The sequence below is a fragment of the Scyliorhinus torazame genome, chromosome 18 (genome assembly GCF_047496885.1).
Source record: "Scyliorhinus torazame isolate Kashiwa2021f chromosome 18, sScyTor2.1, whole genome shotgun sequence".
In the NCBI taxonomy this organism is placed as follows: Eukaryota; Metazoa; Chordata; class Chondrichthyes; order Carcharhiniformes; family Scyliorhinidae; genus Scyliorhinus; species Scyliorhinus torazame.
This window is the reverse complement of record NC_092724.1, coordinates 147,207,439-147,232,339: the sequence shown is the minus strand read 5'-3', so window position 1 is coordinate 147,232,339 and position 24,901 is coordinate 147,207,439. Positions and strand designations below refer to the sequence as shown.

The 24,901-nt window shown below is 45.7% G+C and overlaps 1 protein-coding gene across 3 annotated transcripts in view; it reads left to right on the top strand.

Moving 5' to 3' along the window:
- The window catches only part of LOC140395595 (inward rectifier potassium channel 16-like), a 180,175-nt gene that overhangs the window by 53,187 nt on the left and 102,087 nt on the right, over positions 1-24,901 (top strand). The gene's annotated exons all lie outside the window — the stretch shown is intronic.

Below are 24,901 nucleotides of genomic sequence, written 5' to 3'. Positions count from 1 at the left end.
AATTCTCCCTTGTTGCTTTCTTATTTCCCTTACTTCATGGTCGGGCAACTATCCTTCTATTCACACTATCTCAAGTCACATCTTTTGCCTTATGACCTTTGACTTTGCAACATGAAACAATTTGTCATTTAGGGCTGAACAGGTGCTGGAATGTGGTGACTAGGGGCTTTTCACAGTAACTTCATTGAAGCCTACTTGTGACAATAAGCGATTATTGTTATTAATTTTCTGGGATTTTTTTCAAAGTGCGGTCAGAGGCAGGAAAAGTGGTGTGGAGCCTGCCGACTGTTCTGCAACTTAGAACACTTAGAAGAAATAAATGCTGGAGGCGGGCCCCACACTGCCATGCCGGCAACGTCGGCCTTCCAGAGATCAAGGCACCTTTTAAAAAGGGCACCATGAACTCACCAAACAAAAATTAAGCCAAAGATCCCCACCCATGGATACAGAGACGCCACCACCCGCCCCACGCACACAGGGGACAAATTTCCCACAGAATTCTCAGGAGGGGGGGTGCAGCACGGTGGCGCAGTTGTTAGCACTGCTGCCTCACGGCGCCGAGGTCCCAGATTCGATCCCGGCTCTGGGTCACTGTCCATGTGGAGTTTGCACATTCTCCCCGTGTTTGCGTGGGTTTCGCCCCCACAACCCAAAGATGTGCAGGGTAGGTGGATTGATCACGCTAAATTGCCCCTTAATTGGAAAAGATGAATTGGGTACTCTAAATTTCTTTTTTAAAACATTTTTTGAAAAAGAATTCTCAGGAAGAAGTTCCCCTTGGCACTGCCAGCCTACTGCTCGGGCATGTTACTCCTCCCGCTGGGGGCTGTATTTATTCTTTGCGTCGCGGATGGGTGCTCTTCGTAAAATCCCTTCCTTAATCTCTCATGCCATCCACCTGACCAGAGACATTCATTTCTTTATTTTTTCAGGCAGATAGTATGCATTCGGACGTACATCTCAGTTTGCAATTCATTATTCAGCATTTTAATTATAGAATCCCACCTGAAATGTAAGATTTTTATTCATTGTAACAGGGAAGGTTGTGGAGACATCAAATGGAAATTTTCTATATTTTGACATATTGGGAAGCTGAACAGTTTGAATCAGTAAGAAAAGATAGGTACAGCTTGCATGATAAAGGAAGAAATGAGAAATAAACGTTTCATTGGAAGCCAAAATGCTGCACCTCAAGTTTGCATTGAGACAGAGGACGCGATTTAACAGCTATGTTGCGCCAACACAGATCTGTGCAAGTTGGTTAAACAGTGGAGGAGGCCCAAAAAATTGGGAGCTGCACTGAGCGCGAATCGATTTGCGATCTACCCAGCTCGTCCCCGGTAGCAGGCTCCAGATCCCGCCCAAATGAGGCAAGACACCAATTGCCACCAATTAAGACCAATCTCCATTTCATTAACAAGATGGAAGTCCAATCTAACAGCCTCCTGGGAACGAACTGGCTCCCAGAAAGAGATCACATGGGATGTTTAGCACTGTGTGGACCAGGCGTAACGGCATCTGGGAGGGTTTCCCAGACTATTGGAGACCCTTGATAGTCAGGGACAGGGAAGGGTGGCACCCTTGCTCTCCCGCTGACACCTGGCCACCTTGGCATTATCACCCTGGCAATGCTAAGGTGCCCAGGTGGCACTGCCAAGATGTCATTGTGGCGGTGCCAAGGGGGCACTACCAAAGCACAGGGTCCGATGGGGCCCCGTGCTCATGAAAGGGGGTTATGACGGTTGGGCGTGAAAGGTGGGTATGAAGCATCACCTCACGGTTGGTGGGGGGTAGGGTGGTGGGCCTGAAAGTGGGGGGAAGACCTGACAAAGGGTGGCCCTCAGTGGCCCCATAGTGGGGTGTCCTCACTTTGGGGGTTGTGGGCAATGTGCATGGGGTTGACATTGCCCGTGGGCGAAGGGTGTGGGGGACCCTCAGGCTTACATTGAGGATGGGGCGCCCCTTCAAAAGAGAGGGCTGATATCTTTTTGTTTAATAAATTTAGAGCACCCAATTCATTTTTCCAATTAAAGGGCAATTTAGCGTGGCCAATCCACCTAGCCTGCACATCTTTGTGTTGTGGGGGCGAAACCCACGCAAACACGGGGAGAATGTGCAAACTCCACACGGACAGTGACCCAGAGCGGGGATCGAACCTGGGACCTCGGCGCCGTGAGGCTGCAGGGCTAACCCACTGCGCCACCGTGCTGCCCTGCGCGGGCTGATATCTGAGGAGCCGGCCTCATCAGCAAGTTCAGTTACCCACTGCTGAAAAAATTCCGAAGTGTTGGCTAGACTGGGGAGAAACTCCTCAAGGCCCAAAGATAATTACTAAAATGTGGATAAATACTCGTGTGGATTTCACCCAAAAAGTCAGCTGGAAAGACCACGTCAAACCTGCCCAAAATGACAGTTAGAAATTCTTCCGTTAAATCATGCCCAGAGACTGTAACATTATTTAAAAGGGAACTGGAAGAGTATTTATATTAATAATAATACTCTTTAATATTGTAACAAATAGGCTTATATTAACACTGCAATGACGTTACTGGGAAAATCCCCTAGTCGCCACATTCCGGTGCCTGTTCAGGTACACAGAGGGAGAATTCAGAACGTCCAATTCACCTGACAGCACACCTTTCAGGACTTGTGGGAGGAAACCGGAGCACCCGGAGGAAACCTACGCAGACATGGGGAGACCATGCAGACTCTGCACAGACCCAAGCCGGGAATTGAACCTGGGTCCCTGGCATCGTGAAGCAACAGTGCTGACTACTGTGCCGCCCTATTTGAAAAGGATGATAAAAGACGAGGGGCAAGGACTCATAAAAGGGATTAGAGCAGACAGCCACACATCAATAAATAGCATCAGCACATGTTGAATAGCTTGCGCCTGTCCTGTGATTCATATATTGTGCATTACCAGTATAGCTCTGCCCCCTGTCCATCCAATGATAACATCATAATTATAATATTTTGCAATCTGGCCATTTCCTGATGCTAAATTTAACATTTATCACAGGGCAAAAAAATAACTAGTGATGGAAAATCAGCCACCCATTTTACTGAAGAACTTTTAAAAAAATCTTCATTAACCAGTTGTCCATCAACTGATACCTATTGTATTCTGTCTCCACACTTCCTGGATCACCACTGTTGGTGTCCGTTTCAGGAAGTTTAACAGATAGACTCTTTACATAGGGTTCAATGATAATTGATGAAATCTGGCAGACTTTTTTATTAAATCATGAATCACGGTGGTAAAATTATTTCAAGAAATTTGGAAGACCAATATTAGAGTAATGGACTGTGAAATATGACACCAGAATGCAAACACTTCAGTATCAGCAGTTGATAGCACTTTGCTTCTGAATCAAAAGGTTTTGAGTTCAAATCCCACTTAAGGGCTTCATCCCAGCAACTAGGCTGACACTGAGGGGGTACTGCACTGCTGAAGATGAGACATTAAACTGAGGCTCTGTCTGTCCTCTCGGATGGGCGAGAAAGATTCCCATGGCACTATCTGATGTTCAGCAGGGGAGTTAAACTAGGTGCCTCGGACAATACTGTCTGGCACCCTGGCAGTGTCGCTGACACTTTGGCAGTGCCACCCGTGCTCAACTTCAGTCATAGAGCCTAGTGAACCCTGGAACACTTCCTCATACTTCTTCAGAAGTTGGTGCAAGTTGTTCCTTGAATCCATTAATTGATTGACTGTTTCCGACCTAAGCCTAATCTTAGCCACCACGCTGTGCCAAATAGAGCAGGAACATTTCCACGGACAACGTGAAGAGGCAACTTCGCCGCCTGTCCATTTGCTTCTCCGTTCACCATAATGCATCCCTTTAATAGTACGACCTCTTCAGCGTACATCCTTAGGATCACATTTGATGGTTTTAAACGATGGTTTTAAATGCCGGCATCTCCACATGATGGTTTTAAAGGCAGATGCCTCAGCTTTTGATGATAAATTGTCTCAGGTATCAGTGACACTGCTGCACCCGGATCCACTTCCATTTTAATTTCATGACCTTCCCGTTTTGGATAGGCCCAAAAATGTTGTTGATCGCCCTGCATTGACAAAACATCCAACTTAATTAAGCTCTTGCAGTAGCTTGATTTCGCTGCCTTTTGAACGATCATAAGCTTCATCCATTAATTTGTAGACATGACGAGACTGTTTACTTCTGTTGTCCTTCTTGCACCTTTTGGTGTAGGAGAGGTTTTCTGAGCCCAGCATGCCTTGGCAATGTGGCCTTTCTTGTCATAATTCTTGCAAGTATTTGATTTACTCCAGCATCCCCCCCACTGAGTGCCCAACCTGTGTACAACAATGACATGGTTGTAATTTTGCAGCCCTGCTCTGTGAGGTATCCATTTTGTGGGCCTTTGCTCCAGCTCTTGTCTGAGAAGCTTCTCTCATTGCAGGCTCCGCATCAGCAGCTATTGGAGATAAATCACTTGCTGTGAGCAGCGTCATCTGCGTAATCACTTCCCTCTTCCAAGTCACTCATATATAGTGTGAATAACTGTGTCTCCTGCATGGATTCCTGTGGTGAAGAGTATCATCACATGTTGTACCAAATTCACAATCTAGCTAATCCTCTTAAAGATGCTATAAATTGTAAAGTGGTTTCACCTTCTTCCTGATTACAACAGTGGAATCGAAAATGCTCAGCAATCAATAATGGTTCAGGGGCGAAATGTCCCTCTAAGATTTTCATTAATTCACTGAAGGACATGTCTCCAGGTTTTGCTGGAGAACAAGATTCTGTAGCAGCATAAACGTTTTATGGCAATTAGGCTCAGAAATGTTGGGTCCTTTAGGTCCTCCGGTGTCTCATTAGCTGTTAAAAACAATTGAAAATTTTCTTCATATGAATTCTATGTTTCATAATCCTCGTCAAACATATCCATGGGGCCTGTTTTTACCGCCATTTTGGATCCCGGCTCCTATGGTCCACACTTCCTCCTTTCCCACAGTGTTGTAAAGTATGACACAAACAATTCCTTGAACAGACAACCTTTCCCCTGAGTATTTTGATTTTTCTACCAATTGGTGGCCTACGCAGTGCTGGCAGACTTTGAAATTCCCGTTCCCCGTAGCTGTGTAGTTTCATCAAGTGCACAGCCCCTGCTGCCAGGCCCCACTCACCGCGATGCAAGCAAATCTTCCCCGACTGGCGGTCTTCATATCCACAGTTGCTGCCAAAAACATTTGTTAAACCTTCACATCGTTGGCAGTGCTTCCCTCGACGTCTGAGTGTGAGTCTGGTCCCGAGAATTGGGAATCTCCTGATGCCGCCCCCCCCCCTCACCCCCATTATCCAATTAGTCGACATAATCTTTCCAGCAATTTTTGTGCCTCAATCCTCGTCGCCAGTTTTCTCTCCTGTTAAATTTATTTTTTGCCGCTGAGAGAAAAGGTATGGAGGTGCCCATACGAAGAGAGGTTTATTAATCATCCAATCAAGATGGTGATCTGCTCAAAGCCCTTGCAGACACTTTGCTGAATTCACTGCACATCACATGATGCAAAACCAGCAAGAATGTATTCTCAGATACACAACAGGGATCCAGAATCTGTGATTCCAGGCTTCAATGGCTTATTCTGGCATAGAGCAATAATGTAGTTAAGAAGAAATGCCAAGGCTTTGCATTCCCGACAACGGGGATTGAAATAAATCACAACCCCATAGACTAAGGGCTCTCTTTTCTAGGAGTGCGAGATAGCCAAGATACGTTTTGTGAAACAATCTGTGCCAATTTTAATACCTACGTTGTGGATATGTTTATGTAGGATTTCTGCATTTGATTTCCTTCCATTTTGCTGTGACGAAACACTTCCTCATTCACAGAAAAGCAAACCTCAAAGTTAGAACCAAACAGTGGGCTGGCTTCTTTCTGAACTATGGGATATTATACAACTACAGCAACTGGTTAATCAAAAATATCGTCACATTCATTGACGCTGGCTCAAGGGCAGGGAGTCTGACGTACAGGAATATTCTGAATATTGGTGACACTCTTTCTTTTATACAGAGTAGAATAATGATTAGGCTGATTGCTGGGGAATTTAAAATACTTTCCATTTCAAAACCCCCAGTTTCAGCAACAGGCACCTTCAAATAAAGGTTAAATGTCAAGAAATGCTCTTTCTGCTCCGTATGTGCTCCAATGTGCCTCAGCCTCAATTTCAAAAAAACACCCCTGCTGTGACATTAATGTATTTTGGACAGCATAGACACTCTGGCCTCTCTGAATGAGATTGCCAATTTTGTTGCGAATTACTGCTCAATTTCAAGACAGTGGAAACTTCACTTTCAAAGTAATTGCTTCAAGTGAACTGCGAGGTGGGCTTATTTGCATGGACGTGAAAAGATCAAAGGTTTCAATATGCAATGCATGTGCACAAGTGTTGAGGAACAGAGCCATCCTTTTCTGTGTCTCACTATTAGTGTGTGCAAACTGGGAAATTTTTAAATATACACTATTGGCTTTCTAAAATTTGGGCAGATTGGAGGTGACAGCTTATATCTATAGTGAGAAGCACAATAAGAGTTGAAATTGGACATATCACTACAGCAGATTATACACCCACGTTCCTAATGTCCGGGTGGACTGATGTTCCTTCTTATTTCTTTGTTCATGGGCATTGGGCCTTGCTGGCCATGTAGAGTTCACCATCCCTAATTGTCCTCGAGAAAGGTGATGGTGAGTTATATGTTTGGAGCAAGTCTGTAATAAGGTCTGGATGGTCTGAGTGGCCCTGAATTCAAGTCAAACAATGGAGAGCAGGTTATTCGTGAGTAACTATTGCTTGTTGGTGCTGTGGACGACACCTTCTATCACTTTACTGGTGACTGAGAGAAGGCCATTGGGGTGGCAACTGGGTTGGTTTCGAGTTGTCCTGTTTTTTGTTGGCAAGAGATAACTGAGCAAATTTACACTTTGCGGGACAGTTGTCAATGTTGTAGTGCCTTTAATGAGGGGGCACAAGCAAAAAGAAGGTAATTTTGAGGGAAAGAATGACAAAGTTTAGGACTTTAAAAGCCGAAGACATGAGAAGACGTTAGATGGGACAATGGAAATTGGGGTTGAAAACAGAGATTCCCGCTGCCAGGGGGGGCCATGCTGCGTCGGAAAACGGGGCTGGCGGGACGGAAAATCCCACCCCTGAAGTTTACTTACTTGACAGCAGAAACCAGGAAATTTGAATTAACGATGAGTAATCTGTTTTATTAAAATCCAGCAACTAAGCCTAGTAATCGCCCAACAATATGTGCCCCCAGATCCACTCATCATTAAGAATTCACTTGCCCTTTAAAGAACTTAGCAATGTGAGAATAGTAACTTCTTCGAGTAAGTTAACAAAAGCTCATATGCTCCTTGTACGGATTCCTTCCCATTCAAAGCTGAGTATATTCCTGTCAAGTTAAATTTGTCCTCTTTAGCTGTAGCCAAGTGGTCTGAGACCAAATTACAGCCTTTCATCTTTGTTGCAAAATGCATAAAATTGGCTCACAGAGCCTGCTTTTGTTATGCTTTTAAAATTAACTGTCCTGTGTTACATTCTGCAGCCTAAAAGTGGCATAGCATTTGTGGTTGATCGCGTTTGATGTCAGGGTAGGGCTGGCCAACTAACTGCTTTCCAGAGCTAATCAGAATTGTTCCGTTATCAATCAGCAACGTTGCACAGAGATTTTACTGTTCTTGCAACTCTCTTCTGGGTGTCACAGGGAAGTGATCAAAGATTGACACAAAATTACAGGGGTGAAAAAAGACATTTCTGATTGTGATCTGGGCATGGGACCTTGAATGATCCGCTTTTGACCAGCGAGGCAATTCCAGACCTCTCTATGATGTGTCTGTTCTCCGTGTGGAAATACACTGCTTTCGTAGTCCAGGAAACTTGGCCTTTAACATTCCCTGACTCACAAAGACAACAGAAATAATCAGCCTTTCAACAGGGACAGATCAAGCAGAGAAATCAAGATCTGGAAATTGGTGAGCAGAGCAGGAGGCTGCAGCCACTGGGACTAATGAAGGATTAAAAAATGCAAATGCTTAAACTGAAATAAAAACAGAAAATGTTGGAAATACACCACAGGTCCAGCATCAGTAAAAATAAAAATGGAATTAATATTATGGGTATCGCCATTTCATCCGGGAGGATGAGATCGACCTGAGAGAAGGGGATACCAGAGCCAATCGGGAGATTGGATGTGAGAGAGATCACGTAACAATATAAAGCAATGATAGAACTAGGGGCAGTAAATTTTGGGATTAACACAAAATGAGTATCAGATAAATGACCAAATTAACCAGTGAGATGATACAGGCAGTAGGAGTAGTGAAATTGGACTTCAACATTAATTTAAATTGGACCCAAAACAAGTTGCCTGTTTCAGCATGATGTGAGCAGGATTGTGGATGCTCCATCGTTGAATACATTTAAGGCTGGGATCAACAGATTTTTGGTCTCCCGGGAAATCAATATGGACAGGAGAGGGAAAAGTGGAGTTGATGCCCAGGATCTTATTGAATGGCAGAGCAGGCTCGATGGGCCATATGGTCTATTCCTGCTCCCATTTCCGGTGTTTTTATGTTCTTAAGAAATTTGCCATCCTTATCTGGCCGGGCCTACATGTGACTCCAGATCACAGCAATGCGACTGACTCGTGACTGCCCTCTGAAATGGCCTAGCAAGCCACTCAGATGTACAAATGTTACATAAGAGTCACTCAATGGTTTGCAGTGGTTCAGGAAGGTGGCTCACCACCACCGTCTTCAGGGCAATTAGGTCTGGGCAACCAATTCAGGCCTTGCCACCGGCACCCATATCCCATTCACGAACAAATTTAAAACTCTTTAAAGGGGAAGGGGAAGTAGAGAATGAAATATATTTTAAGCAGCTGAGAATGTCAGATCCATTGAAAGTAGCTGTGGCAGCAAATGATTTCCAGAGCGACAGTCATCACATGCAGGAGCACAATTATTTTTTGACCCTGTTCAGAGGGCAGTTCAGCGTGTTTATGTATTTTTTTAGTCCCCATAGCTTTAGCTCCCTACACAACAAGAGATAAGGTTGTGGAGTGGAGTGGAATTCTGCTAATTGCTGTTTCAATAAAATGCTGATATTTGACACCAGCTGGTGCTGATTACGCTCAATAACCTTTTGCATTTTATTTTTTGCAATCCAAACTAGTTGGGTTGGAAATGTTTAATGAAATGACACAATTTCCTGTTGTTATGTCTAGTCGGTAGTTACCTAATGAGAATAATGGGAAGGATTAGAAACAAACATGTTCCATTAAGGTGACACTGTAGATAAATCCTGTGGGTGTCAAATAATCTGGGACAAATTATCTCAACTTGCAGAAGGTGCTGCAAACGATGGGGCGGGTTCGACATTGTGTAATAAAAAACATCCTTTTGTTAACACCATGCTTGTTGAATGGTTGCTTGAATTGGGGGAATGAAATGCTGAACAGATTGGTCCAACTATTAAATACGGAAAAGACCGGCCCACCTTGCACTCATGATGTGCTTTGCTAGTGAGGGCAGTTTCATTAGAAACTGTTACGAGTATGAAAATAATGTGTGAAAGAATTATTGATTGAACGGGTGCCTGTAACAGGACATCAGCAACACGGCGGCACAGTGGCTCCATGTTTAGCACTGTTGCTTCACAGCTGCAGGGACCAGGTTCGATTCCCGGCTTGGGTCACTGTCTGTGTGGAGTCTGCACGTTCTCACCGTGTCTGCGTGGGTTTCCTGCGGGTGCTCCGGTTTCCTCCCACAAGTCCCGAATGACGTGCTTTGGACATTCTGAATTCTCCCTCTGTGTACCCGAACAGGTGCCGGAGTGTGGCGACGAGGGGATTTTCACAGTAACTTCATTGCAATGTTAATGTAAGCCTACGTGTGTCACTAATAAAGATTCTTCTTCTCATTATTATTAATTTGAGGCTTGCAAGAAGGGATACTTGGCTGCAAGCAGTCAATGATGAGAGTTAAAATTTGTGAATGTCCACTCTTGGGCTTGAAAGGGATTGCAGTGTTTATTCCCTGCATATGAATGGTAAGTCCTGAAGTCCTATACCGAAGTTTTGGGCCTCATTTTAGTGGAGTTGGTCACGAGGCAATAAAGAGGAAACCAGGGTCCGAGCTTTGCTAGCAGCAGCACAATGAGAGGATGAAGCATCACAAGGCAGAGGTTGAGAGATAAGACACCGTGGTGAAGGGAAGGGGTGAATTGGAATTCAGGAGTTTGGTGTAGTCAGGCTAGTGATTGAGAGTTAGGAAACCATAGAAGAACTTTCCGACATGGGCCCTTGGATACTTAGGGCTGGATTCTCTGCCGTGCCACATTTCAGTTTCGCCCCGCCGGCGGGATGCTCCTTTACCCCGGCTAGTCAATGGGGTTTCCCATTGTGGGGCAGCCCCACGCCGTCAGGAAACCCCCGGGCTGATGGCAAAACGGAGAATCCCGCCTGCGGAGAATCCAGCCCCTGTTCTTTTTCTTCATTATTTTAGCAGCCAGGACACTTCCTGCCAAAAATGCACATTCACTTCCTGCTCAGCAGATAGGGGGCTTAGTCAGATGGTTCACATCCGAGAAACAGAACAATATCATAGAACGTTGTGTTCCATAACCAAGTACATTTCTGTTATGCAAGCCTGACGTAACAGTCAATATAAGAATCTAAAATGTGATGGAGAATTTTGATGGCACAACACCTGCGTGAAAACATTTTAATACATCCGTATTTGGACCCAACAGCTGAAATCTCTGTGGGGATTCGGTAGAAGTTTGGTGAAACCCATGTAAACAATCTAAAACCTGCACTTGACTCTGCTCCAGAGATCTTTCCTGCCAAAGTGGCAGCAAATGACCAGGAGAATGCCTATGGAAGGTTTACTCTCAGATCTGCAAGGCATTGCAGCACATGTCATTCAAGTGATTATTAGATGCATGACACAGTTATGTCCATGTCAGGTCATGTACCAACAACAGTGTTCAACAATGTGCAAACAAAATACCCTGGGTGGGATTGTTTGTTCCCCCGACGCCGATTTCGTAATCGGCGATCGGGCAGGGAATCCTTTTTGACGCCGAAATTGGGGGCGGCGCCTGTTTTCGGAAGCTCCGCCCCCTCCGAAACGGCATCATCGTGCACACTGTTGGGACGGCCTCAGCGCTGCACCTGAAGGCTCTCCCCTGAGTTCCCGATCGCGAGGTTGACGTGTGGTCTGAGCCATGCGGGAACCCGGCGTGACGGCTGCGGACTGTGTCTTGGCTAGGGGGTGATCGGGGGGAACTATCTGGCAGGTCAGGTCCGCGCATGGTCGGCGTCATGTTTTATGGCACGATCGCTGCAGGTTATTGCCATGCGCATGCGTGGCCACGTACCCGGCCAATATCTGGCCCTTTATTTCATGGAGGCCGGGAATTTTAGGCGGCACGGCTGCTATCCACTCATTGGCCGCAGGATTGGTGAGGGAGCGCCGCTGATTTTTTCCACGTAAAACGCCACACATCTTCTGCACTTAGCCTCAGAAATGGTGAATCCAGCCCCATAGTTACACTGTACAGGGCCATGTCTATGGAGTGGAGTCTCACTGGTGGTACGAGTTAGGATACTGGTCTTGACTCCATACACCTAAAGCACGGAACATCTATTCCTGCAGGGAGCACCATCGAGAGGAATGAAGAGACAAGTATGACTAACAATAGCACCCTCTACTCGTCAGGTTCCAATGCTGAAAATCCTGGGCTCAGGCACCCATCTATTCCCCCAGTACTGCTCAAACTGACAGTCGCAAGGTGTGGAAAGTGGTCTTATTCTGCTTTTAAAAAAATGGGGTGGAGGTTATGTTCAGCAGCAAAGTAACAATATTCATTGCTGACCTCAATGGTAGCTACACCCACAAAGATCTAGCAAGCTCTGTGCATAAATTTCCCTTTTCCAGCTGGCAGTTTGAATCTAGCTCTAAGTTAAGGAGATCTACAGGTATCCAACAGCACCAGCAAACAAGCTGCCAATCGCATTGATGCATTTTCACGAACAGCAATCCAGGAAGTTAATTGCATTTTGTTTTTAATTTAAGTATTTCAGATATTGCTGCATTACGAAAGAAGATGAAGCATCACGAACTTTACATTTTTAATTATTTTAAAATATGTGGGCTTTTTGCATCACAATACAGAAATGCGGTGTTTGACAAATATGCAATGCGTTTTTCAGTGCTAGTGATTAGCAGTAATTGTGAACTTAGTCCATTGCTCAAAGCTGCTTACATCTCATTCACCAAACTGAAAGCTTTCCCAGGGTTTCTGAAAGAGAGATCAAAAGTGTGAGACTGAAAGTTTTCATCAGTTGAATGACTTCCAATTAATTGCAGACGGGGGAAACTACAACCCATGGAAGATCATAGAATCTCTACAGTACAGAAGGGGGCCATTCACCCCATCGAGCCTGCACCGACCCCTGGAAAGATTACCCCACCTAGGCCCATGCCCCAACCCTATCCCTGCAACCCAGCAAGCCGGCCCAACCTTTTTGGACAATTTAGCACGGCCAATCCACCTAACCTGCACATCTTTGGACTGTGGGAGGAAACCGGAGCACCAGGGAGAAGACATGGGAAGGATGTGAAAACGCCACACAGACAGTCACCCGGGCCAGAATTGGACCTGGGACCCTGGCACTGTGAGGCAGCAGTGCTAACCACTGTGCCGCCTCGATCGTAGAACCATTGACAGCAAGCCCTGGTTCTCTGCGTTATTCTGCACACGTGCGGACTCCTGAATCTGCTGTCAGTTTCAGTGAAGTGATGATGGTGGAAACTGACAGTTTACCACAGCAGAATCTGCGCCAAAATTGCTGCTGTTGTTTTTTTGGACAGTTTTTCATAACTAGTTTGTTTTGGCAGTGAACATTTCCCTGCTTGTGTGTTGAAAATTCCGCATCAATTTCTTCCCACTCTCGACTCCCATCTTTTTGCTGGTATATTCTGGCAAATAGACACTTTTGTTCGAGGTGGGGTTGAACTTTGTAAACGCAGTAAAATACACCACGGGGTGGTCAGGTTGACTTCACTGATTGTGTAAAATAGATACGAGCAATTCAAATACTTCTTCTGATTTTCAGTAATTGACCCAACTGTCGACTCTCTGGGGTTGTGCAATATTAAAAATGAGCAAAATAATGTGTTTTCAGGAAATATATTTTATGTGGGGATGGACCTAATAGAGGGAATGAACACTCCCATCATTTGGCAGGCTAAAGGAGCAGCCACATTTTTATCACAGAGCGATTTCAACTTTTCAAGGTTAACATTCCTGTAACTTGCTCCATTTCTTGTTTTTTTTCCTCTCCCTTTCATGTTTCCATCGACCCTTCAAAGTGTTCTCCCATTTTGTTTCTCCCACAATTTTTTGTTGCTGGAGGTTGTGGACCTTCTGTGAATCATCAGAGCATTTTCCGTTTTCATTTCAGCTTTTTTTTACCTCTTTTCATCACTTACTTCACATTGCAGAACCACCTGACGGTCGGGGCCTATAAAGGCACAGTCACGGCCACCAGGGAGAAGTATAAATCGAGCCTGAGATCCAACATTATCCAAACTTGGGCAAGTTCTGAAGAATTGAGCCAAAGTTAAGATTTGCAAGGTTTGGACCGAGCTCAGGTTTTTTTTTCTTCTTTTCTCTCTCCCCAGTGGTGAAGTGGAAACTTGGAGCCAAGCCAGGAGTTCACTTTGTCAAGAAGCTCATGGAGGGAACTGTAGTTTCAGCAGTTTGAGTTTGCTTCAGGTTCTCTGGGAGACAGGCCACTCACTGCCGCGGATGAACTCACTTCATTCTCAAGCAGATCAATTGTTGGAAACGTATCCATTTTCAAACAGGTGAAGAGTACAAACTACTGGGGCAATACGACTGGCTAAGTGTGTGGCTTGCTGGCGAGATGAATCAAGGGTGTAAAGACAATCAATAAAAAATAATAGAGAGAAGGAGCAATAAAATTTAAAATATTAAAGAATTGAATATTCCGAACATGTCAATATTTTGTTGTGATTGAACCGTTGCAATGCATTCTAACAATGGGACCTGGGAAATCCGTCAATGTGCTCGAGTCCAGAGGGATTTTAGTGTCTCATATAGAATCTGACAGACTGCCAGTCCAGTTATTCTGGAGACCACATATCCTGCCAGTCTGTCAGAAACCACCCTCGCCCAGACAACACAACTATGTTTGCATGACACATCAGAGATAGGAGCGGATGGGGGAGGGGGAGATGAGGGGATGTTCTCAAGACAGCCAAGCTGAAGCAACGTACTAATTACATTTACATCATTGGGCTGGATTACGTGATTGCATGAGCTGTCCAGTGTAAAGCAACAGGCCAGGGTCCTATGCAAACCACCCATATTCGGATGAGGCAGAATAAAATAACTGAAACAACTACTGCTCCAAATTGCTCCTCTTTTCAGAGCTTCCACGTACTCAATAGAAACAAGTGATGAATAGGTTTATTTTGTGTGACTGTTGTATCCTCAATAACGATGCTGGAGAGTAAAACGGTAAAGCAGGCTTTAATAAGCGAAGAACTAGCCTGGTGCCGAGACGGGTGCTTACTGGGTGCCGCCTGCAAGGGGGCCTTATATACAACTCCCAGGTGGGCGGAGCCGAAGGCGGAGTCCCCCAGGGTTCCAAGCCCGGTCTAATAGGGGACATTAGCTTACATGATGATAAGGGTACAGTAATACAATAACCGTTCAACACAGTGACTTTCTATTACAATTACACGTTATTCTCTAATAATGCTTTCACCCTTGATTTATGGTTGCTGCTCCCCAACAGGCAGCTTCTTTTAGTCAAAAACACAGGGTAATCTATCCCATAGCACATACTGTGCACTAGAGCATGCATTATGTTGATAGGATGTTGTTTTGAGGCAACTGGCTGTGTTGGCTTGTGCACAGGCAGTTATTATCACAAAGGATTGAACTGGTTGTGGATTGTACTCAAGAGCAATATTATTATTGCACAGCAATGCTGGTGCATAGTAATGCCATCACCGCACCTCAGTACCGACACTGCATAGCAACACTGGCTCTGCATAGCAATAAAATAATTTGACAGTCCTAATAGCGCTGGGCATGACAAGTTTTGTTTTTACAAATACCACAACTGAGAGGGCACAGCTAGTTGGAAAGTCTGAACAAGGTTTGGGCTTTTTTCCCGCGAGAAAAGAAGGTTGTGGGGAGGGGGTAAACTTATACTTTAAAAAAAATTATGAAGGTGTTTGATAGTGTAGGTATAGAGACGTTGTTTCCACTTGTGGAGTGCTCAACATTAGAAGTTATGAACATAAGATAGCCAGCCACGAATGAATTCAGGAGAAACGGTTTTACCCAGAGGGTGATGAGAATGTGGAGCATGCTATCACCTGGACTATATGAGGTGCATTCATTTAAGTGAAAGCTAGATCATGATTTGAGGGGAAAAGGATAGGAAAAAGTGCAAATCGGATGAGATGAAATAGGACACAGGAAGGTTTGCGTAGAGCATAAATATCGCCATAGACCAAGAGACCAGCGATGGGTAACCTGCAGTCCAGGGTCACATCTGGGTTCTGAGTTCAGCCCAAGAGACATTTTGTTGACCGTCGTCCATGCACAGGATTGCCACATTGCGCTGGTTTCTGTCTGCGTAATTGTGACAGAGGTGATACCCATGTAAAGCAAGGGCAAGTGAAGTGAGGTGCGTGCTGATTGTGCACAACACTGACTGTGAGAGCCGAGCACTCCCTCTCCGTTAATATTTATTTTTGTTTTTACCATTTGAAGTTGATGATAGATTTATTAATATATAAATAATTAGGTGTTTTCTACAACTCATTATGACATATTTGGCGTGTATTAAATGGATTTAATCTTATTCATGGGTCATGGTTAGTGAACAAGTCCAATTTCAATCTTGTGACCCACTGAGATGAAGGAGAGCCACCCATGCAGCCACTGATTAGCCCAGGTCACCCATCACTGAATTAGACCAACTGACCTCCTGTCAAGCAGATTCTATGTAGATAAATTTTTGTTTCAGGATTCTTCAGATTTAATGTTAGACAGGCTCAGAAACTAACCCCTTAATCCTAAATTCAAGCATAAACAGATTGGAAAAGCCTTCGCAAACCCACCATGGGATAAGTATTTGAAACACCTACGAGGAAACACCTAGATGTAACTATTTCCACTAGATACCGGCGGGGGGTCGGAGATGTCCCACATGTCCGCTGCGCGGTCGGGAACACGGCCCATTGGGAGCGGAGCATCCGGGGAGGGACTTCAGGTGACGATCCAACGCCGTTCCAATGACGTGCGGCACGTGACTCGATGATGCCATTTCAGAGGGGGCGGAGGATAGAAAACCTGCGTCAAACCAGCGCTGTGACCGATTTGGGCGTCAGAAGGGATTCTCCACCCAATCGCCGATTACGATATCGGCGTCGGGGAACGGTGAATCCTGCCCTATGTTTTCCCACCGGAGGAAAATTGCTACTGATTTACTATCCCAGTGTTCTCAGTGCAAATCACAAAGCAATTCAGTATCCCTCACCATGCGATTTATGCATGCAAGGTGAGGAACAGGAGGGATTCTTGAGGGAATCCTGCTCTCAGGCCGCCATTTTGAGAGAGAGGGTCAATAGCGAAGTTCTGCGGCTGTCTATCGCTCCCGATCCTCAAATCAGCCCCCTAACCCCCCCCCCCCCCCCCACATTGTGAGGCAGCCCCCTACCCCCAGATCTCATGGTTGCCCCCCCATCCCTCAAGCATAGGGGTGACCTGACCTCCTCCCAGGGACTCCTGAAATACGAGACCCCCCACGGGGACCTCCTAACTAAAGAGACCCCCCAGAGACCCCTAATTAAAGGGATCCACTCAGGGTCCCCTAACTAAAGTGACCCCTTGAACTAAAGGGAGCCCCCCCCAAAGACTCCCTGACCAAAGGGGCCCTCCCAGAGACTCCCTAACTAAAGGGACCACCCATGGGGACCCCCTAATGGAAGGGGCCCTCCCAGAGACTCCCTAACTAAAGGGACCCCCACAGGAGGGACCTCAAAATAAAAGGGAACCCCACAGTGACACCCTAACTAAAGGGGCCCTTCCAGATTTCCCTTAACTAAAGGAACCCTCCCCCAGAGACCTCCTAACTAAAGGATCCCCTCCCCTTCCCCAGAAAAGAGACCCCTGGTCTGGAAGCTAGACAGCAGTCCCGACAGGGGCGGAGAAAACAATTGCAGTTGTAACACTCACCTGGAGCACCACCTGTCCATTGCACAGAGAACCACTATGACCTGTGTTCAAACCCCTCAAATCCTTTAGCAGCACATCATTCACTCTTTTCTGGTGGTGGTCTGTGATTGACAGCTTCCACAAAACAGCTGTGAGCCTTGCTTCATCCATCTTTTTCACTCTAAGCGTTGTAATTGTGAGGGGGTCCCTCTCGTTAGGGGTTCTCTGTGGGGGCACGTTTACTTAGGGAGTCCCTGTGGTGGGGTGGGGGGGGGGTCCTTTTCCTTAGGGAGTCTCTGGGGAGAGCTACTTTAGTCAGGACATTCCCCTGGGGATCTCTCTATTTAGGAGGTCAGGATCCCATTAGTTAGGGGATCTCTGGGGGTTGGTCCCTTTAGTTAGGGGGTCTCTGGGGATGTGTCTTTATTAGGCGGTCTCTGAGGAGGGGAGGGCCACTGGGGGAGTTCTGGTGCAGGTGGGTTGGGATGTCTGGCATTGTGCGGGGGCAGGTCACCCCCTTGGCCTACAGCGAGGACCACCACATCAGGGCCACATTTGTCCATACCTATTGTGATCCACGCCCAGGTGAATCCCGGCCCAGAGGACCGGGAGAATCTGGTGCCCGGTCCGCTAAGTCCCATTTATATCCTCCTGCTGGCACGTGGATGGGAATCCCACTGCCAGCGGCGGGCCGGAGCATAGCGGTCAGTTCGGTACCCGGTGCGAACCTCGATTTCGGCCAGATGCTCGATTCTCCGCCCGATTGCGATCCGTCGTCGCGGGACAGGGAATCCACCCCACTGTTTTTGACTGAGGAAAACCAGGAAAACACATTTCAGACTGTAAAGTACATATGTGTGCAAATGTGCACACTCCTCTTCACTCATGTACTCTTAGGGTCACTTCTTCTATTCCTTTTGGCACTGGAGTTCTTAAACCCAGACACATTTACTTTCCATCCTCCTAGTTTAACAAAGTCCCGAAGCTATTAAGATAAAAAAAAACAGGTGAATGGCTTTGTTGAAGGATCGCCTGCAGGGATGGGTTGAGACCAGTATATACCAGTCAGTGCTGAACCTGAAAAAGTGGAATTCCAACCAAAGCAAAAATATTTCTGGGTCAGGAATAAAGCAGCTCAGCTCCAGTATGTTGAAAGTAGAGACAGGGAAACAGAATCAAATCTGTTGACTTATTGTGGCCCTATGTTTAAGTTAAAGAAAAGGTTAAGTGACACACTCTGAGCAATTAGTTATTTTCGATCTGATGATTAACCAAAGGACGGTTGTTTTGTTTATGTTGCCAATCATGTTGACCGGCATCTGCTAATATTAGTGTCTGAGGAAACCACAGACAACCTAATTTTCCTTTGTTGCTTTTAGTGCTATAAAAACATTTTTTTTTTAAAATTTGCCCACGTGCAGTCTTTTGCATTGCCTTGAATATGAAGCTGTTTCCAGGGAAAAGATTTATATTGCATGGAGATATATCCAATCTTATGCTGCAGTTTTGGTTTAGCAAGTGCAACATAATGACTTGCTCTGGTGGGGACGACAGCAACCTCAAACTTAAATTCAACTTCCTAGCATTGGCACTGAGCAATGGTGCCACCTCTGCATCAGTACGACAAATACCACTGACGGAAACGCAATGTCAGCTGCAATAGGTGAAATCCACTCAAAGCAGAAATCTTGGATTTGCCAGTTTGTTACACACCTTTCACTGAAACATAGCTTGTCACACAACCCCCATTAACTGAGCAGTTGTGATATTCAACAGGGGCTTAATCATCAGAAATGAGGTTTCCTTCACAATTAGCCTCGCACGTAAAGTGAAGTTAAGAAGTCCTTTAACAAAGTCACTTTGCAAGAATAGTGAAATGGGAACAGGTTTTTGCTGCAAAATGGTAAAACTGATCAGCAAAATCATAGAATCATAGAATTTACAGTGCAGAAGGAGGCCATTGGGCCCATCGAGTCTGCACCGGCCCTTGGAAAGAGCACCCTGCCTAAGACCATTCCTCCACCCTAACCCCATAACCCCACTTAACCGTTTTGGGACACTAAGGGCAATTTAGCACAGCCGTTCCATCTAACCTGCGCTTCTTTGGACTGTGGGAGGAAACCGGAGCACCCGGAGGAAACCCACGCAGACATGGTGCTGAAATCTCGGTCAAGGTCACAGACGTGAAGCTTCCTAGCAACAAGAGTTTACATCTCCACGCTGCCTGTCCGTGAAGGCCACTGCTCACAGTTGAGGTTGTCGGGGCAGCTATTTGTTAATCCTCAGCTTGTGGAACAGTGTTAAAATGTGACAGATTAAGGAAGTGATGGCCGGCACAGTGGAGCAGTGGTTACCACTGGTGCCTCATGGCGCTAAGGACCCAGGTTCGATCCTGGCTCTGGGTCATGGTCCGTGTGCCGTTTGCACATTCTCCCGTGTCTGCGTGGGTCTCACCCCCACAACCCAAAATATGTGCAGAGTAGGTGAATTGGCCATGCTAAATTGCCCCTTAATTGGAAAAAGAAATTGGATACTCTAAATTTACAAGGAAAAAAACAGTAGAAAGAGGAGATATCTTTTCTTAAGTTCATTTATGTGCTGTGAGGGCGGCATGTGGTGCAGTGGTTAGCACTGGGACTGCGGCACTGAGGACCCGGGTTTGAATCCCGGCCCTGGGTCACTGTCCGTGTGAAGTTTGCACATTCTCCCTATGTCTGCGTGGGTTTCACCCCCACAACCCAAAGATGTGCAGGTTAGGTGGATTGACCACGCTAAATTGCCCCTTAATTGGAGAAAAATAATTGGGTACTCTAAAGTTATTGATTAAAAAAAAATAATTTATGGGATGTGGGCATCGCTGGCCATGCTAGTATTTATTGCCCATACCGAGTTTCCCTTCAGAACGTGGCAGTGAGCTGCCTTCTTGAACTGTTGCAGTCCCTGAGGTGTAGGTACACACACAGTGCTGCTGGCAAGGCAGTCCCAGAACTTTGCCCCAGCGACAGTGTAGGGACGGCGATTTATTTCCAAGGCAGGCTAGTGAGTGACTTGGAGGGGAATCTGTAGGTGGTGGGGTTCCCAGGTATCTGCTGCTCTTGTCCTTCTAGATGGTCGTGGTCGTGGGTTTGGAAGGTGCTGCCTAAGGAAACTTGGTGAGGTACTGCAGTGCTTATTGTAGATGGTGCACACAGTTGCCACTGTCCGTCGGTGGTGGAGGGTGTGAATGTTTGTGAAAGGAGGAGCAATCAAGCTGGATGCTTTGTCCTGAATTATGATGAGATTCTTGAGTGTTGTTGGAGTTGCACTCATCCAGGCAAGTGGAGAGTCTTGGGCGCCATGGTAGCACAATGGTTAGCATTGTTGTTTCACAACGCCAGGGTCCCAGGTTCGATTCCCGGCTTGGGTCACTGTGCGGAGTCTGCACATTTGTCTGTGTCTGCATGGACTTCCCCCGGGTGCTCCGGTTTCCTCCCACAAGTCCCAAAAGATGTGCTGTAAGGTAATTTGGACATTCTGAATTCTCCCTCCATATACCTGAACAGGTGCCGGGATGTGGCAACTCAGGGCTTTTCACGGTAACTTCATTGCAGTGTTAATGTAAGCCTACTTGTGACAATAAAAACTATTTAAAAAAAAGAGTATTCCATTACTCTCCTGCGTTGTGGATGGCGGATAGTCTTTGGTGGGTCAGGAGATGAGTTACTCACTGCAGGATTCCTAGCCTTTGACCTGTTCTGGTAGTCACAGTATTTCTATGGCAAGTCCAGTTCAGTTTTTGATCAATGGCAAGCCCCAGGATGTTGATAGTGGGGGATTCAGCGATGGTGTTGCCAATAAATGTCAAGGGGTGATGGTTAGATCCTCTCTTCTTGGAGATGCCTGGCACTTGAGTTGTGTGTCTGTTACTTGTCATTTCTCAGCACAAGCCTGAATATTGTCCAGGCATTGTTGCATTTGGACATGAACCATTTTAGTGTTCAAGAAGTCACGGATGGTGCTGAACATAGTGCAGTCATCTGCAAACATCCCCACTTTTCAGGGCCTGGTTTAGACAGCTGGTTTGTGATGCAAAACAAGGCCAGCAGCGCGGGTTCAATTCCCGTACCAGCTTATCCGAACAGGTGCCAGAATGTGGCGACTAGGGGCTTTTCACAGTAACTTCATACTTGTGACAATAAAAGGTTATTATTATTTTATTTTTTAAATTTAGTGTACTCAATTCATTTTTTCCAATTAAGTGGCAATTTAGCGTGGCCAATTCACCTACCTTGTACATCGTTGGGTTGTGGGGGCGAAACTCACGCAAACACGGGGAGAATGTGCAAACTCCACACGGACAGTGACCCAGAGCCGGGATCGAACCAGGGACCTCGGCTCCATGAGGCTGCAGGGCTAACCCACTGCGCCACCATGCTGCCCATAAAAGGTTATTATTATTATTACTTCTAACCTAATGGAAGGAAGGCCATTGATGAAGCAGCTGAAGATGGTTGGGCCTCGGACACTATCCTGAGCAATTCATGCAGTGATGTCCAGGAGCTGAGATGATTGACCTCCAACCACCACAATCACCTTCTTTTGTGCCAGGTATGAATTTAACCAGTGGAGATCTTTTCCCCCTGATTCCAATTTACTCCAGTTTAGTTTGTGCTCTTTGATGCCATACTCGGTCAAATGCTGCCTTGATGACAAGTGCAGTCACTCTCACCTCATCTCTGGAGTTCAGCTCTTTTATCCATGATTGATCCAAGGCTGTAATGAAGTCAAGAGCTGAGTGACCCTGGCAGAATCCAAACTGAGCATCTATGACCAGGTTATTGCTGAGTTAGTGCTGCTTGATAGCACTGTTAATGACCCCTTCCATCACTTTGCTGATGATGGAGAGTAGACTGATAGGGTGGTAATTGACTGGGTTGGATTTGTCCTGTTTCTTGCGTGCAGGACACACCTGGGCAATTTTCCACATTGCTGGGTAGAACTGGTTTTGCATGTTCCATCTATGCTGCCTGTCAATCAAACTGTTTGGCCAGGAAAGTAGAGACAGTATGCGACCCATTGAAAAATAGGAGGAAAAACTGTGGATCAAAAGAAATATGTACAATGATGATTAGAAAAATATTGAAACAAATGCAGGGAGCAATTGACGTTCAACATTATTTAATCTACTTTCCCCCTAAAATATAAATCACCCATAAAATCATCATGGAAGGCTAAAATGGCTGGATTTCACAGACGCCCAAGAGCTATCCATTTACCATGATCTTTTCTGAGGCCTTTGCCTCCATTTCTTTGTTTGTTGGACATTATTTGATTGCTCGTCTTAGCTGTCCTAATTTATCTGTCGTCCAATTTTAACCTTGGTTTTCTTTATTCTTTCTGGGGATGTGGGCATCGCCAGCAAAGCCAGAATTTGTTGCCCATCCTTAATCACCCATTAACTGAGTGGTTTGCTTGACCATTTCACATTTCACAGGGCAGTTAAGAGTCAATCACATTGCTGTGGGTCTGGGGACACACATCGGCCAGACCAAGGAAGGATGGCAGATTTCCTTCCCTAAAGTTCGTTAGCCAACCAGATTTGTTTTTAGAACATCCGCTGATAGGTGCCATGGTCACCATTACTGAGACAAGCTTTGTAATTCCTGATTTATTCATTGAATTTAAATTCCATCCACTGCCATGGTGAGATTTGAACCCATGTCGCCAGAGTATTAGCTTGGAACTCTGGATTGTTAGTCCAGTGACACATCACCGCCTTCTCCTAAATTTCCTGCTGAGTGCAATTTGGCGCATTGTTCCAGTTCGGCTAACCACTGCCGTTTTGTGTCTATGGTGCTCTATTAAATCCACACTCAAGGCCTCTGTTCAAAGCTTAAGACCCGCAATTTCATTGCAACTTAAACTTTTGATGGCAGCCATCAAGCCCTTTTGACCTTCTCTGCACCTCCACCGTGACTTGAATGTTTTAATTCTCGAGGAGCAAAACGAAGATGGATCGAAAGGTGCAATGTATGTAACCTGGGTACTGGACAGCTACACAAAAGGTATTTATGAATACGAATTGTGCAGCAGCCGCATGGCTCTATCTTGCTCCCTAAATGTCTTTGCCCAGGAGTCTCTCTCACCATGGGGTGATTCCGCACTCTGAGTCCTGATTGGTCACCGAGGCCAGGTGACTCTCACTCTGCTGTTTTGCCCGGAAAGGAATAATCCTCCTTTAACTCCATTATACAAGGGCAGCACGGTGGCGCAGTGGTGAGCAGCGCTGTCTCACGGCGCCGTGGTCCCAGGTTCGATCCCGGCTCTGGGTCTCTGACTGTGTGGAGTTTGCACATTCTCCCCGTGTTTGCATGGGTTTCGCCCCCACAGCCCAAAGATCTGCAGGTTAGGTGGATTGGCCACGCTAAATTGCCCCTTAATTGGAAAAAATTAATTGGGTACTCTAAATTTATTTTTAAAAACTCTATTATAGAACACAAATAACTAATTCACTCTGTCCGAAATAATAATTAACCATTATGTAGATGAGTTGGACATTTATAAATTGAGTCTTTGAGGGGTTTTCTGTTTCTTGTAAGGCAGTGTAATTCTGTTGTCTGAGATGCTCCCACAGGATCAACGCTAACAGGAACGGCAATAACGGGTACCTCTTGCGGCACAAGCAATTCATTACTATTTGCTTCCACAGAGATATCAGTTATGTTGACAACAGGTTGAGCAGGTACTTTGGTGCTTGCAGGTTTGAAAACATTTCTTGATGGCAATGATCACTGTTGGACCATCTCTCCGCTCCTCAGGTGGTCCACGTGGTTATGAACAATCGGCCTCTCCACTTCCATTTGGTATGAAAGGGGTCCGTCCGGTCTCAGAGACAATAATTCCGGGGATCCAAATTGATCCACCGAAATTCCTCACGTATAAGGCTTCATTGACCATAAATAATTGTGCTGTACTTTGTAAATCATGGCTGCCTTTCTGATTACTTCAGCTGTCTTCTACCCTCCCTGGCAAATTTGGAAACACCAGGCTCAATGTTGTTCTGAGACAACGTTTCTTTAGCAGTTCTACTGGTGGAATTTCTTGACGCCAATGATTAGTGATAGTCATTCCTTCTCAATTTGTCAGTAGCCTTTTTTGACCTGTCAAAGCCATCGTCCATCTGATGAGGTAACACCACATCAACACCACATGGCGAGGCGTTGCAGGTCAATGTCAGTTCTTTATAGGGTTGTAGTGTACTAACAGGTTTCAAGAATACAGCAATTGCATTAATCTGTTGAAAACTTCCTCCTGGGGACCCTTCCAAGACCAACAATGGTGTTTCTTTAGCAGAATAAGCAAGGGAGCCAATATCTTCGACAAGTTTGGTAAAAAAGCGTCCATTATATTTTACCATTCCCACAAATGATTTGAGTTCAGTTGTGTTTTTGGGGGCAGATGCCTCTTTTACCACATTGACCTTGTTTCCATGGGCTGTAATCCTTGTGCACCTACACGGTGACCCAGGTAGGTCACCTCAGTGGTTTGAAAGGTACGCTTCTCTTTCTTGAGGTGAACTCCAGACTCCTAAAATCTCTTTATCACCTCTTCTAACCTATT